We start from the raw sequence: 21,215 nt of genomic DNA on the forward strand, positions 1-21,215 counted from the left end.
ACTCAACAGTTAACGCCAAAATCCTTAAATGGCTTACCGGGTCCTAAACGACCTGTCTGCCATTCCCCATTTTATCCTTCTCTGCTCCCACCTACTCCATTCTAGCAGCACAGCATAGTCTCTTTGCTGATCCTGCCTTTGTACTTGCTCTTCCTTGGCCTGGAATGCACTTCTCCCAGATATTCTCACTTCTTTCTGGGTTCTACTCAGACATCGCTTCCCTGGTCACCCTATATAAAAGTGACAACTCTATACCCAGGTTACACTCTATCCCCCTTCGTTGTTTTAATTTCCACCATAGTCTTCCTGCTTGACATTCTAAATACTGGTTTACTGCTGATTCCCTCCACTAGAATTTAATCCCCTTGAGAGCAGGGACTTAATGTTTTTTTCACTGGTTGTATTTAGTACAAAACCCAGCATTTAGTACAAAACCTAGCACTCAATAGGCGCCAAACCTGCCTAATGAATGAATGAAGTAAATAACAGAGATTAGTAATCTTTTATAACCTGAAGTATTTCTATTTAAAGTCAATTTATTAACTGGCAAAGTTTTAGATCACTGTCCCATTCTGATGGCTCTGCTTAGGCTTTTCCTTTTATGTTAAGAAGTTTCATTCGTTCATTCAATCAACACTCACACAGAGGCCCTATCATGTCCTAGGCAATATGTAGCATGAAGGCAGAAAGATAAATAAAACATGAACTCTGCCCGCAAGAAACTTAGTCTTGGGGAGGTAGTATATCATTTCCAGAACAATAAAGTTACAGTACTCCAGTGACAGTAATGCAGGTTAATACACTAAATGTTGTTAAAACTATTACAAAAGTCAAATAATTCATTCAACAAAGAAAATACTCAAACTGTACTTTTCATGAAAACTGCTTCACCAATTTGACAACTTATGTAAAACAATCTGATTGGCTGAAAAGATCAAGACCTTTAGTTCACTATATTGGAACATGAAGTGAAATCCCTACTCATCTTGATTCATTATCTCTTGGATTCAGTAACATCGTAGACAAAACCGAAACCAGTCACCAAGAAATCTCTAACAGGCTTATTAATGTTGCATCTCAATACATTCATTGGTATAAATAATCCCCAAATCCTCTGGCTTTCCACCAGAAGTATTTATTTTCTTTAACATGTATTTCTGCTTATATTGTTGGAAAATACATTAAAATTTAAAATATGATTAAAATCTGATTTTTAAAAATCACTCAAAATGTAAATACTTTCATCACAAATAACAATAAATTGATTTGCAGATGATAAATCCCCACAGAAAGGGCATTTGTTTGAAACAGCTGTTTGGTTTCAGTGAATTCAGAAAGTCATCTATTAGAAATGTCATATGATGCTTTTGATAATAATGGGCTTACTCACAGCAGAACCAAGAGAGCAATTGTAATCATTTGAGGTAGTGTGTGATTTTGATACACAAATGGTTATACACAAAAAGGAAAAGGCCCACTAAAAAAGCAGAAAAGATTTGAAAACAAAAAGGTATCTGAAAAATGTAAGACTTCATTAATTTTTATCCATTCCTTTGTAAATGGGTCAAATTATTATTCACTCTAGCTAAATTAATTTTACCAAATTTTCTATGATTTAAAAATGCTTTAAATTATATTGTAAAACTAGGAGTTCATTGAAAAATATAAATTTTAATTTTAATTTTTTAAATTTTAAGTAGGCTCCATGCCCAGTGTGGGGCTTGAACTCACTACCCAGAGATCAAGAGTCATAGGCTCTATTGACTGAGCCAGCCAGGCACCCCTACAAACTGTTTTTAAAACACTTGCTCTGCCAATTATCTCCTACCCTTGAAAATCATCTTCGATGGCTAGTGAAATATTACTACTCTAAAAAAATTGAAACTCTTCCACTATAATTCAAAAACAAAGAAGGCAATTCAAATTACTACTGTCTATCTCAATTAAGTGATAAGAGCTCCTAATCATGGGTTTGCATGTAAGTATTTCTCAAAGTAGATCCACAGATAGGTTGAAGTAGACTATTGATTATTCTGGGCTTCAAATTACATTACTTAATCCCTTGAAAACTAACACTTTTAAGCAATAAAGGAAGCACTGGGAGTTTACAGCTTTGTGTAGTACCTGACCTATCCTCTCTAGAGTAATCCAGCTTATTTTATTTGGTGAAGAGTCAACTAGTGATAATATTAGAACAACAGTTTCAAAGTTCTTCTTGAGGAAGGTAAAGTAGTTTAAATAAAATGTTTCCCCAAGCATTAGAGAAAAAACAATACCCCTAAAAGCTTTATTTTTAAAATCAGAAAATAATGGCACATACACTAATGGAAACGAAACTGATCTAGGCACTTTGCAATTGCAAGATCAGACAAAGTAACTACATTTATACTCTTGATTCATATTTGGCCACAAACTCAAAGGTCATTCTTTATAATTTCCATTCCCTCAAATGCATATCCAATTGGATCAAGTCAGACTGTGCTATTTTCATACCCCTCACAGTTCTCCATCCCACCACCCTCTACCTCCACTGCTAAGCCTTAGTTTAAACCATGACAATTGATTATCTAAATCATTACAACAAGCCTCATAAATAGTTTCCCTGGTTCTTTCAAAAGATTAATAAAATTGGTAAACCTCTGGCAATCCTGGTCAAGAAAAAAAAAATGAACAGTATTATAATAGTGGAAATTAATATATAATTTATATTAACAAATTATGATTAATATAATATATCATATACAATATATTATAATTAATAGTGGAAATTAATTAGGTGCCATTTTGTAAAGTTAAATATTACATACCCTATGATCCTATAATTCTTATTCTGGGCACACATCCAAGAGAAACTTTAATACACGTTTACCCAGAAATATGAACAGAAATGCTCACAGCAACATGTCTGTAACAGCGTAACACTGGGAACAACCCAAATGTCTGTAATAAGGAAAATGGATAAATCCTGATAAATATGCAGAATGTAAGACTATATACAGTGGTAAAAATGAACGAACGACAATTACATGCGACAAGAATATTAATAACACTGTATCAAATCAAAAAAACAAATTCAGAAGACTACCTTTTAGCATACTCGTTTTATAAACAAAAACCAAAAAAAAAAAAATACATTGTTTAGGTAAATGTATTTATAATAAAATCTTTATGAAACATAAAAGACTGAAATACAAATTTCAGAATGATAGCCAGCATTTAGGGAGAGGCAAGAACACACAGAAGATGCAAACAATTGGTAATGTTTGAGAAGTTGGATTCACAGATATTACTTTACTGATGTATAAATACACTCTAGGTAAAATCATGCACAGACCAGTGAGAATAACGTGTCATGAGCCGCAAATTGTGATTAACACAATTCTGTGCAAATTGGTGGGAAAATGTAAATTAAGTTTAGGGGAAAAAACTAAGAATGAAAGGAAAGGCATAATTAAAGACTGAGTGGTTTAAAAATCTTACAAGAGAATAAATGAAAATGTTTTAATAATAAAAAGGACACAAGGTTAGAGTCAAAAGGGCTGATTTTTCTTCCCCAGTCCTGCCAATAAGTAGCTGTGTAATCTCAGGCTACTCACTTACTTAATAGATGAGCTTCCAAAATGGACTACGCTCAGAAAGGATTTCTTTTCTTTTTCTCTTCTCTTCTCTTCTCTTCTCTTCTCTTCTCTTCTCTTCTCTTCTTTCTTTCTTTTCTGAAACAAATGGCCTATATTTAATGTTATCAGGTATGAAATCTGGTCACTTCTGGAATAGGTACCATTCCATTCTGAGCTTCCCTTCTTTTCCGAACCTACCAACATTGTCTAATACCTGTCACTACACTATTGTGCCCACGAACAAAATTAAGACACATAACTGATCATTCCAACAGATACTCTTCATAACTTTACTGATTATTACAATCACTTAAGCTGAAATTCAAAAGATATATATACTCTGGGAGAACAGTTTTTATCTGACATATGTTTGATCAATAAGTGTTCCTACAAAAAATCATATTAAGACCAATCATTGAAGTTTAACCAAGTTATGCTACAATAACAGACACCAACAAATCTTGATGTCTCAAAATAACTAAGATTTTATTCCTTTATGCTAAATGCTCATTGAGAGGTGACTTAAAGGACCTAGGCTAAAGTAGCAGCTACCATAGGAAGGAGACAGTGTGGCAAAGAATATACTATTTTTTTTTTAAGTTTATTTATGTATTTCAAGAGAGACAGAAACAGTGTAAGCAGGGGGCAGGCAGAGAGAGAGAATCCTAAGGAGGCCTGCACGGAGAGCGCAAAGCCCAATGCTGGGCTCAAACTCAAAACCATGAGGTCATGACCTGAGCCAAAACCAAGAGTGGATGCTCAACTGACTGAACCACCCAGGCCCCCAAGTACATACTCAATATTTAAAGTTTCATCTAGGAGTATCACACACTTGTTCTACTCACACTTCATGGCTAAATCATAAGTCACATGGCCATGCCCACCTTTAATTTGGCAGGAATACCTACCATATACCCAAGAGGAGAGTAAGAATACTTATGAACAAGTTTCACAATTTCACAAATTGGAAACATCAAATGAAATGTTAACATACTATGATGTACTAAAAAAATCAAGATTACAAAGAAATAATCAATATACTTGGTTTTGAAGATTTACCCACAAATATATGTCATCAAATTGGGGTTCCTGGGTGGCTCAGTCATTAAACATCTGACTTTGGCTCAGGTCATGATCTCACAGCTCATGAGTTTGAGTCCCACATCGGGTGAGCTTGAGCCCCGCTTTGGGTGAGCTCAAGCCTCATTTGGGTAAAACACAAGCTCCAGGTGAGCCTGCTATTCTCATTTGCGCGCTCGCTCTCTCTCTCTCTCTCTCTCTCTCTCTCTCTGCCCCTTGCTCACTTGTGCCCTCTCTCCAAAAAAAAAAAAAAAAAAAAGGACAACCTGGAGAAAATGGATAAATTCCTAAAAACATATAAATGGCCAAAACTGAAACAAAACTGAAACTGAAACGGCCAAAACGGAAGAAACACAAAATCTGAACACACCAATTCCCAGCAAAGAAATTGAATCCGTAATCAAAAAACTCCCAACAAACAAAAGTCCAGGACCAGATGGCTTCACAGTAAAATCCTACCAAACATTTAAAGAAGAGTTAATGCCTATTCTCAAACTGTTCCAAAAACAGAAAAGGAAGGAAAAGTTCTAAATTAATTCCATGAGTGGGGCGCCTGGGTGGCGCAGTCGGTTAAGCGTCCAACTTCAGCCAGGTCACGATCTCGCGGTCCGCGAGTTCGAGCCCCGCGTCGGGCTCTGGGCTGATGGCTCGGAGCCTGGAGCCTGTTTCTGATTCTGTGTCTCCCTCTCTCTCTGCCCCTCCCCCGTTCATGCTCTGTCTCTCTCTGTCCCAAAAATAAATTAAAAAAACGTTGAAAAAAAAAAATTAAAAAAAAAAAATTAATTAATTCCATGAGACCAGCATTACCTTCATACCAAAACCAGATAAAGACAACACTACAAAAGAAAACTACAGGCCAATATCCCTGATGAACACAGATGCAAAACTCCTCAACAAAATATTAGCAAACCAGATCCAACAATACATTATAAAAGTCATTCACCATGATCAAGTGGGATTTATTCCTGGGTTGTAGAGGTGGTTCAATCTTCACAAATCAATCAACGTGATACATCACATCAGTAAGAGAAAGGAGGGGTGCCTGGCTGACTCAGGTGGTGGAGCGTGCTACTTTTGATCTCAGAGTTGTAAGTTCAAGCCCCATGTTGGGTGTACAGATTACTAAAAATCAAATCTCCAAAAAATATATAAATAAAAGAAAGGCTACCAACCATATGATCATTTCAAAAGATGCAGAAAAGGCATCTGACAAAGTGCAACATCCATTCATGATAAAAACCATCAACAAAGTGGTTTTAGAGGGAACATACCTCAACATTATAAAGGCCATATATGAAAAACACACAGCTAATATCATCCATCCTACATGAAGGAAAAAAAAAACAATAAAAAAAACAACAACAGAGCTGTTGCTCTACAGTCAGAAATAAGACAGGGATGCCCACTGTCACCACTTTCATTCAACCCAGTACTGGAAGTCCTAGCCATAGCAATCAGACAACAAAAAGAAATAAAAGGCATCCAAATTGGTAAAGAAATAAAACTTTCACTCTTTGCAGATGACATGATACCATATACAGAAAACCCTAAGGACTCCACCGAAAAATGGGAGAACTGATGAACAAATTCAGTAAAGCTGCAGGATACAAAACCAATATACAGACACCAGTTGCATTTCTATACATTAATAGTGAAGCAGCAGAAAGAGAAATTAAGAAAACAGTCCCATTTACTATTTATGAAAAATACTAAGATACGTAGGAATAAACCTAACCAAAAAGGTGAAAGATCTGTCCTCTGAGAACTATAAAACACTGAGGAAAGAAACTGAAGACAACACAAAGAAATGACAAAATATTCCATGCTCATGGACTAGAAGAACAAATATTGTTAAGATGTCTGCACTACGCAAAGCACTCTACAGAGTTAATGCAATCCCGATCAAAATACCAACAGCATTTTTCACAGAACTAGAACAAACAATCCTAAAATTTGTATGGACCCACAAAAGATCCTGAATAGCCAAAGCAAAGCAAAGCAAAACCGAAGGCATCACAATTCTAGACTTCAAGTCATATTACAAAGCTACAGGAATCAAAACAATATGGTACTGAAACAAAAAACAGATCAATAAAACAAAATAGAAAACTCAGAAATGAACCTAGAATTATATGGTCAAGTAATCTTCGGCAAAGCAGGAAAGAATATGCAAAGAGGAAAAGTCTCTTCAAATGGTGCTGAGAAAACTGGGCAGCTATATGCAAAAGAGTCAAACTGGACCACTTGTTTGCACCATACACAAAAGTAAATTCAAATTGGAGTAAAGACCAAATATGAGACTTGAAACATAAAAATCCTACAAGAGAGCTCAGGCAATAATTTTTCTGACGTTGGTCATAGCAATGTCCTTCTAGATATGTCTCCTAACAAACTATAAAAGACAACCTACTGAACGGGAGAAGATACCTACAAATAACATATCCGACAAAGGGTTAGTATCCAAAATATATAAAGAAGTGATACGGCTCATCTAAAACACCAATAATCCAATTAAAAATAGCAGAAGACATGAACAGATATTTCTTCAGGAAGACATACAGATGGCCAAAAGACATATGAAAAGATGCTCAGCATCACTCATCATTAGGGCAATGAACACCAAACCATAATGAGATATCACCTCAAACCTATCAGAATGGCTAAGATAAAAAACACAAGAAACAAGTGTTGGTGAGGATGTGGAGAAAAATGAACCCTTGTGCACTGTTGGTGGGAATGTAAAGTGGTGCAGCCACTGTGGAAGACAGTGTGAAGTTTCCTCAAAAAATTAAAAATGGAACCGCCCTATGATACAGTAATTGTGCTACTGGGTATCTGCCCAAAGAATATAGAAACAGTAATTCGAAGGGATATATGCATCCCCATGTTTATTGGAGCATTATTTACGATAGCCAACCTATGGAAGCAGCCCAAGTGTCCATGGTATACCTATACAATATGCAATGAAATATTATTCAGTCATAAAAAAAGAATGATATGCAACAACAGAGATGGAGCTAGAGAGGATAATGCTAAGCGAAATAATCCAATCAGGGAAAGTCAGATACCATGTGATTTCACTCATATGTGGAATTTAAGAAACAAAGGGGGAAAAACAGACAGACAAACCAAAAAGAGACACTTAGCTACAGAGAACAAACAGATGGTTGCCAGAAGTGAGGCAGATGAGGGGATTAGGAGTGCACTTGTCTTGATGAGCACTGAGTAACGTATGAAACTGTTGGATAACTACTGTACACCTTAAATGAATATTGCACTGTATGTTAACTACACTGGAATAAAAAAAAAAAGATTTAACAACATAAAAACTCAAAAAGCAAATAAAGAAAAGGCCAAAAGACCAAATCTCCAGCACAATTCTGAAAGAAGAAGCAAAACAATCTATAGCTCAACAACACAAGTATAAAGAAATTTCAGGGAAATATTTACTTTTTTCCCTAAAATCTTAGTATTGTAGACTAAGACATTCAAATTATCCAGTTAGTTGTTCAATGGATCCTCTACTACAAATAAGAAACAAGAATAGAAAGATTTCCCCAAATCTCTCCTTTTGGAAAACAGATGTAAATTATTTGAATTAAACCGAGGGGGAGGTAGCCTGCAATAAAGGGTATAACAATAGGAATGACCTGCATACCCATAACGTATACCATGATGGAGTTAAGGGTCTGGAACTGGGATAGATGTAGGCCAGGGTTACACCACTAACTACTGGAGAGAAGATATGTTGCTATCAAAATAACGAGAAGACTCGGAAACCCTCTGGGTGTCCCTGTATCAAGCATTAATAATACACTAATAATTAAAGTACACTGAAGTACAGGGTTCACTCCATGAGTACAATGACGGTAGAAAGGGAAGCTTAAAGGCTTAATTAAATGTGAGATATGACAGGTAGAGGCCTGATAACCTGAGAAGTGTGATGAATGGATCTGGATTCTTCCCTGGAACAGAGTTGTATAAGAGTTGGTGAAAATGTAAGGAGATAAGGCATATTCAATCTCAAAAACAACTGAACTAGAACAATTGAACCAGAAAGCCCAAGTGAAACCTCACGTATGTAACTTTTAGAAGAGTATTAAATAATCTTTGATGCCATATTAACATCAGCTTAAATATTGCAATATCTGAGTAGCTTCAGATGCCAAAAATAATCAAAATAAGATCCTTCCCTTCATAAGATAATTGTCATGACTTCTGCCCTTCACAACCACATCTTCAAGCATGTTCATTAATTAAAATATTTATTGAACATCTAGTATAGAGAAATCCTGTGTTAGGCACTAACAACAAAGAAACAAAAGACCCTATCACTGGCCTAGAGGTGAGAATCTAGAAAAGCAGGCAGTGACAATGAAGTGTAATAATGATGTAATCTCAAGCACCTCTGGGAGCACAAATAAGGGAAGACCTCTGATAGAGGATACAGAGAAAAAAGAAAGGCCCAGCACACCGCAGAGGTACAGTAACTACTAAATGAAGACTGGCCTTATCTCCAGGACTTTAGTCTCCATGACTAATATTTTGACCAGTGTTATTAGTCAGGTATTAGTCAAAAGACAGAAATCACACCAGTAATTTTAACAAAGAATTTAGTGTAAATTGTTAACCAGGAATTGGAGAGCTGAAAAGGCAAAAAAGAGAACTCAGATAATCACAAAGATAGTAATTACAGGAAGCAGCTATGACCCCCAGGCTGAGGGAGAAAAAAAGAAGTGATTGAAATTACTAAAACTCAATGGTTTGGAGAAACCCCAAACCATTTGGGGTCCAGATCTCTGGAAACAAAGCACTCTTTGAAGAACGCTAAGTAAGAACAAAGAATTTGTAGGAGGGTCCCTGAAAAGGTAAGATGGGAGATCTCTGAGATGGAACAAAAGGCTAGCTGATGGCATCTAGGAGAAGATTTGATGAGGGTTCTATGAGTGGGAAAAATGCAAAATGGAGCCACTTGCCACTCTTATTACTGCCAGGGTGAAGTCCTGTTGCTATGAAGATATCGACAGGGAGAAGTAAACACAAAGAGCAAATCCCTTGTACCTCCTCTTGCTTTCCTATTTCCCATTCTATTGGCAGAATTTAATAAAGAACCAGGTGGCAAAAAGAAATATAGTTTGTAGGGTCTCAGCTTCCACGCTACAAAATAAAGTTTCAAAGGATGTGTATGAGGCTGACTGAAAATACCCTAAAAGCCAGCACTACCTATCCCAATTTCTCCTCTCTAGGTACTTAAGGTAATATTCTGCAAATATTCAGAATCAGAAAACTCTAGTTAAATTATGCTATTTGATTTTTCTCATGAGCTCTGAGGAAATTATATAAAAAATGAACCCTAAAATAAGGGCATCTATTTTAACACTCCCAACTTTAAATTCTCACGTATTCAAAAATCATCACAAGATGTGATGTGGATTAATGTGGATTAGTGAAAGGTCTGAACTGCTAAAATCTTAGATGAATGCTATTTTATTACTCCAAAACATAAGTAGCTTTTTCTATTAGACCAAATCTTTCCCTAGTGATTAACTCTAATATTTTTATTGCCTGAGGGGCACCTGAGTGACTCGGTCAGTTAAACGTCCGACTCTTGGTTTTGGCTCAGGTCATGATCTCACGGTTCGTGAGTTCAAACCTCGCATCAGGCTCTGTGCTTACACTGCAGACCCTGATTGGGATTCTCTCTCTCCCTCTCTCTTTGCCCCTACCTCGCTTGTGCCGTGTTTCTCTCAAAATAAATAAACTTTTAAAAAAAATTTATTATTTTTATTGCCTGAAAAGTTCTGAATCTTCCTCTGAAATAGGTGACTTAAGAAAACATCATTTCAAACATACCACACTTCCCCAAATCTAAGATGTCATTAGAACACAGCACTATTCCATAAACCACTAAGGTGAAAAAAATGCTAGAAGTTAAATTATGACTTCATGGGTTCTTTCAAGGACTTGTAAGAATTATTGAGAGAACTCTATCACATTAATTATCTAATGTACTACTAAAGGGTATTATCTCAGGATATACTTTAATTTTTTTTTTATTATCAACTTCTATTGTATCAGTTCTTTGGTATTTTGGTTTCTTTCAGCTTCTATTTTTATTTGTTATAGTTTTATCTTAATATTTACTCAACAAATAGCATAAATACTAACCTTAGTTCATTTCTGTTCATTTTACACTGATGGGCTAAATAATTTCATTCAACATTTACAGGCCTAAGGCAGGAGATGGGAGAGGATGGGAAAGAATGGGTACGAGGATTTTTTTGGGCGGTCATGAAAATGTTCTAAGATTATGGTGATGACTGTGCAAATGTAAATATATTAAAAACCACTGAACTATATAAAACACAGAAATTATATTCAACAATGCTGTTAGAATTATGGTAAATTCTGCTTTCTTACATCAAAACAGTTAAAATATAGCATACTTTTGAAATAACTGTAAATAAATATTAGAAGATTCTCTTGTTCAGGTGTCAGCAAATTTTATCTGTAAATTACTTAATAGTAAATATTTTAAGCTTTATAAGCCACATACAGTGTCTATCAAGTGTTTTTAAAACCACCTTTAAAAATGTAAAAGCCATTCTTAGCTCTAGGGCTATAGCTTGTTTGACCCTTGCTCTAATCACATGCTATTTTTTTTTTCTTTCAGAAAAAACCATAAATAACGGAACAAATTTGTTTTCCAGAATGCAAGCAGTCAAGGGGCACCTGGGTGGCTGTCAGCTGAATGTCCGACTCTTGACTTTGGTTCAGGTCATGATCCCAGGATCATAGGATCAAGCCCTGTGTTGGGCTCCATGCTTAAGTATAGGGCCTCCTTAAGATACTCTCTCTCTCTCTCTCTCTCTCTCTGTCCCTCCCATCATTTGCATGTGCTCTCTCTCTCTAAAAATAAAAATATAAAAATAAATAAATTTTTAAGTGTAAAAAAAAAGAAACAAAGAAACCAAATGTAGCTCATAGTGATGATAATATTAATGTGGAGACACTAAACACAAAAGCAGTCTTAGTCTTTGAGAAATTCATTTCACCATTCATATACCACTCCTATAGGGTGACAAGAGAGAGGTGAATACTAACAAAAATTATTTCCACACCATAAGTCAAATGTTCTAGATGTATCTTCTCAGCATCCAAAATACATAAGTGGAAAAAGACAAACTTCAGACATTTATCATTAATAACACACACTATTTATTTCCAAAAGATCTGAGAGGACAAGGACTCACTGCTGTATACCCTATACATCTAATCAAAATTCACTTATTGCCAGTTTTGCAAGGAAGTAAATACATCATCAATTAGTTTTACTAACTAGAACTTCCAGTACAGACTTTGTCAACATGAATTCTACAGAATCCTAGGGTTCCATGAAGTACTACTTAGTCGAGAGATCGTAACTTAAAAAATAATAAATTGGCTTTTGAACTTTGTGCACTAAAAGAGAGGTCACAGTGCTACAAGGTGATCAAGCAGGTCCACTGGCAGCTTTGTGTCAGTTCTGTAAGGTAATGCAATTTTCAGAAATTCCATGTAAACTGAGTCACATCAGAGTATTTATTCTTAATGTGTGACTTCTCTACTCGGCGTAAAGACTCTGAGATTAATCCATGCTGTTGTGTGCATCCAGTTTCTTTTGTTGCTGAAAAGTATTCCACTGTATGGATATACCACAGGTTCTTCATTAGTCTGCTAATGAACACTTGAGTTATTTCCAGTTTCTGAATACTGTGATTAAAGTTCCTGTGGAGATTCTTGTAAACATCTTTTTTGCTGGGTCATTACGGTAGAGGTCTAATTTTCTAAGGAATGCTCAGTTTTCCAAAGTGGGTACATCAGTTATACATTCCTACCACCAATGTAAATGTTCCCGTTTACTCCACATCATCATAACCACTGGTATTATCTATCTTTTTTAATTCTAGCCATTCTGATGACATCTGTCATTTTAAGTTGTATTTTCCTAGTGACTAACAATGTCGACCACCTTTTCACGTGCTTATGATCCATTCACTTATCTTCTTCAATTTTTTGCCCATTTTATATAGAGTTAAGGCTTTTTTATGTGGGAGCCCTTTGCATGACATATATACTACAAATATATTTTTCTGTTCTGTGGTTTGCCTTTGGTTCTCTTTTGTTCCTTTTATTTTACTGTTGGTTCTCTATGTCCTGAAATTTTTAGTACCAGTAAATCACAAATATTTTTTTCTGTATTTTTCTTGTATAAGTTTTATATTTTTAGCCTTACAATTTAATACCATTAACCATTTTCAATTACTTTTTGTATTTGGTGTGAGGTAAGGGTAACTGTTCATTTTTTAATGTATTTTTTTGTCTACTTATTGTATCAGAAAGGTCTATGAAAAAGGTGTATTAAATCCACAACTATAAAATGTATTTTATAGATGTATTAAATCCACAACATGTTTTGAAGCCATGAATTAGGTGTATACAAACAAGAACTGTTATATCTTCCTAATGAACTGAACCTTTTAACATTATCCCTTTTTATCTCCAGTAATGTTCCTTGGCTAAAGCCACTATATCTCCTATTAGTAATAGAAGAGCCATTTCTTACTTAATATTTGCATGACACATTGTTTCCCTTATTTTTACCCTGAACTTCAGTTTATGCTTTGTAAGCAGCATATAGTTGGATTTTGTTTTTATTTATATTTGTCTTATCATGGGAGCATTTAGTCAATTTGCATTTAATTACTGATGTAGTTGAGTTTAAGTCTACCATCTTTCTACTTATTTTCCATTTGTTCCCTTGTTTTCTGTCCTTTGATTCTTCCTTTCCTTTCTTTTCTATTAATTAAATATTTACTATTCTATGTATTCTACAGGCTTATCTTTTAGCATCATTCTTTCAGTGGTTACTGTAAAAGACAAAAATGCATCTTTATTTTCTGTCTTAAAGATGTCTTAAATGCATCTTTATTTTCTGTCTTTATTTCTGTTCCATGCAGTGAGAGATTCTTATAATTTAACTCTATTTACTTAATTTTTTTTAATGTTTATCCATTTTTGAGAGAGACAGTGAGAGTGGGAGAGGGGCAGAGAGAGAGGGTGACACAGAATCCGAAGCAGGCTCCAGGCTCTGAGCTGTCAGTACAGAGCCAAATGTGGGGCTCGAGCCTACGAACTGCAAGATCATGACCTGAGCTGAAGTTGGATGCTTAACTGACTAAGCCACCCAGGTGGCCCTATTTACTTCTTTTGCTATTGCTGTCATATAATTACTTCCACATGTTATATTATTTACCAATATAATATTTCCAATGGAATACTGGACATTGTTAAAACTATTGGTTTAAGCAGTTAATAGCCTTGCCCGACATACTTACTCCACTACTCTTCATTTCATCATGCTTCTGAGAATTTTTTTAATAATTTTTCATTAAGTTTATTTATTCATTGAGAGAGAGAGAGAAAAAAGAGAGAGAAAGAGAGAAAGAGAGAGAGAGAGAGAGAGAGAGAGAGAGAGAAGGAGGGAGGAAGGAGCAGAGAAACAGGGAGACAGAGAATCCCAAGCAGGCTCTCCACTGTCAGAGCAGAGCCCGACATGGGCCTCGAAGTCACAAAACACGAGATCGTGACCCAAGCTAAAACCAAGAGTCAGACACTTAACCAACTGACCCACCCAAGAGTCCCTGAGAATTTTTTCTTTAGCTTGGTGAACTTCCTTAATATTTCCTGAAGTATGGATATGCCACACTTCTATCAGCTTTTGTTTATCTAAGAATGTATTTATTTCATTTTTATTTTTGAAGGATATTTTCACTGAGTATAGAATTGTCAGGTTTTTTTCTTTGTTTTAAAGGTGTCATTCTACTATTTTCTGACTTACATAATCGATTGAAAAGTCAATCTTGAAAATTCTTATTTCTCTGTAAGTAACTTGTCTTTTGCCCCTTCTGTGTTTTAAGATTTTTGTTTATATGTGGGTTTCAGCACTGTGATCTGGAACTATGTGCTGAGGAAAATAACACCAACAGTGGACAGACACAGTACTAATTCCTACTATTAAGTTGTTGACTACTTAATAAATAGAATTATTAGTTATTTCTTTTGGCTTACTGGTGCTATGAAAAAGTTTCCAAAGCACTAAGGCAAAGTGTTTGTTATTTATCCTGTTTTGGATTCACTGGGCTTCCTGTATCAGTGGTATGAGGTCTTAACAGTTTTGAAAAATTTACCATTATTTCTTCAAATACTGCTTCTGCCTCCTTCCCCTATCCATTTCATCAATGGCTTAATCTGTTCAGGCTGTTATAACAAAATACTATAGACTGGACAGCTTATAAATAACAGAAACTTATTTCTCGCAGTCTAGAAGCTAGAAGTCTGAGATCAAGATGCCACATGATCATGTGAGGGCTCTCTTAAGTGCTGTAGACTTCTTATTGTATTCTCACATGGTGAAAGGGGCTAGGGAGCTTTCTGGGGATCTCTTTTATATAAGCATTAATCCCATGCATGAAAGTTCCACCCTCATGACCTCAATATGTCCTCAAACTTCACCTCCTAATACCATCACAATGAACATTAGGATTTCAACACGAAATCTAGGGGAACAAATATTCAGACCATAACACTTAGGAACTCCAATTATACATATGTTAAGTCACCTGGCCATGTTACACTTGTTTTTTATAATGTTCTGTTTCTTTCCATCTTGTTTCCTTACTACTTTAAAAATATCCTCGCAACAACCCTCTTGGTGGGTACTATCAAGAAACACAGGGGCGCCTGGGTGGCTTGGTCGGTTAAGCGTCCGACTTCGGCTCAGGTCATGATCTCACGGTCCGTGAGTTCGAGCCCCGCATCGGGCTCTGTGCTGACAGCTCAGAGCCTGGAGCCTGTTTCAGATTCTGTGTCTCCCTCTCTCTCTGCCCCTCCCCTGTTCATGCTCTGTCTCTCTCTGTCTCAAAAATAAATAAATGTTAAAAAAAAAATTTTTTTTAAAAATAAAAAAAAAATAAAATAAATAAAATAAAAAAAAAAGAAACACAGCAAACATGAACTTCAAAACCTACTTTGAAAAGCAAAACTTAAAATCAGCAAATTACATTTCCCTTTTAGGGAAAATGCTGTCAATTCAGTCCTACCTTCAGTCTCATCCATGAAAGCTATTAAATATGTTTAACATTAACATATTAAATATGTTTAGGTCATCACAAACAGGAGATAGAACGAGGTATGTAAGGAAGGTGCTTAATTTGCAAAAAGTATCACTTGGCTATGATAAAACCCTTTTCAGACACCAAATTTTTGTCTTTTTGACGCAAATATTTTGTCAGTTTAATTATCTTCTGACGTCAATATGCTATATTCATACTTATTATGTATTTATCCATAAACATTTTAATTATTTTTAATGTTTTTAAATTTATTTTTGAGAGAGAGACAGAGTGCAAGCAGGGGAGGGACAGAGAGAGAGGGAAACAGAATCCGAAGCAGGCTCCAAGCTCTGAGCTGTCAGCATAGAGCCTGACGCGGGGCTTGAATTCACGAACATTGAGAATATGAGCTGAGCTGAAGTCAGACCTTTAACTGACTGAGCCACCCAGGCTTCCTTTTATCTGTAAACATTTTAAAGCTTTAAAATCCTTAAATCTATCATCCAATGTTAAATTAAAATTGCTTTTCTCCCCCAAAGTTGAGATATGTATTAATAGCCACATATACATAATTCATTTACCAATTTACAGTTAAAATAATATGAATGGCACCACTGTATACATAGCCCTATGGAATTTATAAGCAGTCTTCACATCTTACTTGATTCTTAAAAGGATTCTGTGAGGTAAAAAAGTATAACTATTTACCATTCCTGTTATACAAATGAGAAAACAAAAGCTCAAAACTTAAGTGACTCATCCAAGAGTCATTAAGCTACTAAGTAAATCCTGATAAAACAGAAATTCAAAATCTATGTGCTCTTTCCATTAATCTGCTTACAAATAAATTGCCTCATGTGCAGATTACAAGTGAAACACAAAAACCGCCTTTTTAATTTTTGTAAACTTAGGTAATATTCTTGAGTAAAATAAGTGAAAGCATGCGTGATCATCTTTTTCAAAAGAAAAACCACATCTTGGGGCACCTGGACGCTCAGTCAGTTAAGTGTCCAGCTTCAGCTCAGGTCATAATCTCACAGTTCCTGAGTTCGAGCCCCACATCGGGCTCTGTGTTGACAGCTCAGAGCTAGAGCCTACTTCAGATTCTGTCTCTCTCTCTCTGCCCCTCCACTGCTCATACTCTCTCACTCAACGATTAACATTTAAAATAAAAAGAGAGAAAGAAAAAAGAAAACCACACCTTAAAGCAATTTTAGCAATATCAACTTATCTATAAGGCAACAAATTTCATTTACTTTTATACCAAAATGTGCTTAACAAATTCTTTCCAGGACACCTGGATTGTTCAGTCGGTTAAGCATGCAAACCTTGATTTTGACTCAGGTCATGATCTCCTGGTTCATGGGCTCCAGCCCCCACAGGGCTCTGCACTGACAGAGAGAGGCCTGCTTGGGAATGTCTCTCTCTCCCTTTCTTTCTGTCCCTCCCCCATTCACACACACTCTCTCTCAAAATAACTAAACTTAAAAAAAAATTATTTCCTAATGAAGATATCTTAATTGACAATTTTCTAAGTATTTTTTATTCAAAGGAGGTAATACTACAAATAGTACTTCTGCAGGAGCCCTGTAAACTTTCCTCCTTCCTCCTTCAGTAGGCCTGTGAACATTTCTCCTTGGGGAGAATCCTACAGACAAATTCCAGACTCAATACCACAAATGGTTAGGAAAAATTTTCAAATATTCCTGGTGATATTTCAACATTTCTGAGAAGAGAATTCTGAAAAAATGAGAACAAAAACCCTCTACCAAACCTTCTGCTTCTCCTTCTAGAGTAGTCAGTGTTTTGGGTTTTTGTTTTGTTTTGTTTTGTTTTTAAGAATTTTAATACATTCCAAATCAGTGTGCCAGGTTCATTTCAGCTCCTCACTGCCAAACCTGAGGGTAGAAACTGTTTCAGTTTCTCTTTCTCATGTGTTGACCAATGTATAAAGGTTTAAACTTCACATTATCCTTATTTTTCCTGATCTTAACAGAGTTGGCATCCTTTTGCCTGGCCATGGGCAGAAAGTCCTTGATTTCTTCAATTTTGTGAGGCATGGCTACGAGGGGTACAGAGGAGCTTGCAGCTGGCACCCCCCCGAAAGATCTAGCCACTATATTTTTAAATACAGTTATTTACAATTATCAATGAACTCTTTTTGAGAATGTCAAGTGCTACACATTCCATCACAGAAAGAGGCCACACTCATTTACTGTGAACACCAATGTTACCTTCCTACATAGCAAGCCATTTCTGTCATTACTTTTATGGGCAATATAACCCAGCCCTTCAAATAAAGGAAAGAAAAATAAATAACCATATGAAAAGCTCCAGAGGTTTTTTTCTTTTTTTAAGTTTATTTATTTTTTTTTAAGTTATTTATTTATTTTTGCATGCAAGCAGGGGAGGGAGAGAGAGAGAGAGAAGGAAACAATCCCAAGCAGCCTCTGTGATGTCAGCAGGGAGCTTGACACCAGGCTCGAACTCACAAATGACTGAGATCATGACCTGAGCCAAAATCAAGAGTCAGACACTTAACCAACTGAGCCACCTAGGCACCCCTCCCATAGTTTTAAGTATAATAAACTACAGCCCCTGGCATATTATAGTAACATTATATATTATATAATATCTGATGTTATATCTAGTATATTGCAGCATATAGGACTAACAGACATGAAAAAAGTAAAAATCACCTCTGAAAAATGAAAAGGGGAATTATAAGCTCCTTTTTAAATTCTATTATCCAAAAAAAGTCAGTTAGTAGGAATTCATGCTTGTTTAACTAGCTAAGGTTAAGATCCATAATTTGATCCTATATAAATCAATTATCTTTGTGCTACCAGGAATATAATATACCAATAACTCTGGACACTCAGAAATAGTAAATACGTATCGGTGGTCTTATGAGGATTTAGCCAAGATTATAGATGGCTCAATGCCATCAATCACCAGGAAGGTACACAATTCCAAAGGATGTGACACTGTGTAGATATCTGGGTCCTGTTGTTTTTTTCTGAGTAGAAAACTACTAATACATAAATCAACAAAATTATAATACTTATAAAACACCTCAATTTTTTTACCTCTGTATTTTGTTTTTTCCTCTCATTTCATGATATTTTTAATGACTGCTGCTCTCCCTCCTTACTTTGTTCCAAATCAATATGTCTTCCAAGAGTCAAGCACAGAGACTTCTATCACAGTGGTAGTTTCTTTGGTATCAGGAAGACTTACAAAATAAAACAACCGTTCTCACTTCTGTAGTTAATTCTTACAATAAATATTTTGTGCTCACATTGTAAGCACTTCAATTTCTTACTAAGAGTTGAAGTAAGAAATATGTGAATTATACTTAATGAATTATTGTAGATTCAGGGTTATTCCCATAAAGCCATTCCCAAAAATGAATGGGATACAAAAGTATCTTTATAGACACTGTAGAATTGCTCACAATTCCCAGTCCCTCTTATCTACACAGTAACTTACAGTTTTCCATATGTGAAATTATCTATTCTGTCATGTGCATTATACCAGAAACATAATTAAAATCTCTAGCAAATAAAGCTCAACAAAACCTTATAGTATTATTTGGAGAATAATGGGCGGCCTAGATTTATCAAGAGCAATGATCTGAAAATGTGTATATTAAGAAACAATGATCTGCTGTCTAACAGAGAAGAGAGTTGTCATACTCTAGTATGTTTTTTTGGAGAAAGATGAGTCTACAAACACAATCCCAGGTCTATTTCATCTGTACTGCATCTATAGGAATGATCTAGAAAGACTTCAACAGGAAAAAAAAAAAAAATAAGTAGAGGAGGGGAAGGATTGTTTCTCTTTTCAACAAAGAACAGTAGGTTAAAACTATTGCTACTTTTATAATTCTGAATCCATCTGTATAAAGAAAGTCAAAAGGTCATTATCTCTATATGTGGCTATAGGTTCCCATGCAATTTTATGGTTAGAAGTTAGGAAGTGACTGGAATTGTTGCCTGTTTCAAAGGTAGGAAATGAGAGGTTATTCTGAGGTCAGGATCTTCTAATGTGGTTCTTGATCTAAATTGTGTTAACTCGCTCTGCTCCAGGATGAAAGCAATTATGACCAGATCAATGTGCTCTGCATCTGGTTAGTCAGCTGCTCCAGAGTAGGCAGCCAGCAAAAGAGCTTTGGGGCCCTCTCTGGGCACTGTGCCTCCTAAGATTTGAGCATAGGCCAATCCTATTGCCACTAATTCTTAAAAGGTATTTTCAGATCCCCAAGAAGTAAAATAAACATAAATACAAAATGCCTTCCTTTTAATTTTCCAAGGAAGCTGTAAATGAAGTGTTCCACATTTTAGTCTAACATTCATTAGAAAATGAAATATTTTAACAACTCTATATACGAAACCACTAAACTGGATTTCAAGTGTCAGCCTTAGAAGAATCAACTAATTCCTTGGTAGAGGAAATTTAAAAGGAAGCCACTGGTCTGTTTTGTTTGTTTGTTTTTTAAAGAGGGACAAACAATGCTAGAAAGAAGAGTCCCAAAACCCAGGTAATTACAAAGTCTTCTTAAAGGAAATGGCTTGAATACACAATTTTATGATTGTTGCCATACCTACAAGTGGTCCTAACTACAAAATCCCAGCATTAATCCAATTTTATTACAAATTCCATGTTAAAGTTTGAAAACATGCTTCAGTCCCATAACTAACTTTCTTTCAAGTTAGAGTTCAAGAAAAATGTCTGAGATAAAAGGTATGTTCACTAAAAGTAAGAAATGGTAAATCAACCAGTCAGCTAATCAAGTCGGTAATACAGGAAATCAAAGAGGGAAAAAGTATACCTATGTACTGTAAGTATTTTAACTTGAAACACTCAAATGTGCTTACCAATCTTTTGCTGTGAGACAAAGGCCATGATACACATTCCTTACATAAACCACGTGCCAGCACTGACTCTACAATTTCTAGTTCATTTCTTTAAGCATAAAGGGAAAAAGTTGAAAACACCTGTAAAGTGGGGCACCTGGGTGGCTCAGTTGGTTAAGCATCCGACTTCAGTTGTGGGATCAAGCCCCACGCTGGGCTCTGTGCTGAGCATGGAGCCTGAGATATTCCCCCTCCCCACTATGCTCCTTTGTCCCACTTGTGGGCTCTCTTTCTAAAGAGATAAGATACGATATGATGAGATATGATGAGATACGATACGATACGATAAATGTTTGTTATAAAATTTGATCTAATGCTTGAAAATCAATTTCTGTTTTTATCATGCCTTATAACAAGGTTTACGGTGAACTCATAGGCACCTAAATACACAGTCATTTATATGACTGCTTTCATAATAGCAGAAATAGCTGAAAATCTGATCAAAA

General features: G+C 35.7%; 1 protein-coding gene across 6 annotated transcripts in view; it reads right to left on the reverse strand.

Annotated features, from left to right (window-relative positions):
* CDK17 (cyclin dependent kinase 17) overlaps window positions 1-21,215 on the reverse strand; it is a 110,914-nt gene that overhangs the window by 55,805 nt on the left and 33,894 nt on the right. Inside the window, exons 1-2 of one of the 6 annotated variants that reach the window (XM_047067255.1) lie at window positions 3,601-3,933; window positions 2,808-2,940 (exon numbers count right to left, since the gene is read on the reverse strand). The exons of 1 other annotated variant lie outside the window; for it this stretch is intronic. The gene's annotated coding sequence lies outside the window, so the exon portion shown is untranslated. Of the gene's footprint in view, window positions 1-2,807; window positions 2,941-3,596; window positions 3,935-21,215 lie in introns of those variants that run through there. 4 more of the 6 variants (XM_047067257.1, XM_047067260.1, XM_047067254.1 and 1 more) reach the window with 4 other exon arrangements.

This window comes from Lynx rufus, unplaced genomic scaffold (genome assembly GCF_022079265.1).
Source record: "Lynx rufus isolate CCGP_SWC_20201006 ecotype Redwood Valley unplaced genomic scaffold, mLynRuf1.p SCAF_7, whole genome shotgun sequence".
Classification (NCBI taxonomy): Eukaryota; Metazoa; Chordata; class Mammalia; order Carnivora; family Felidae; genus Lynx; species Lynx rufus.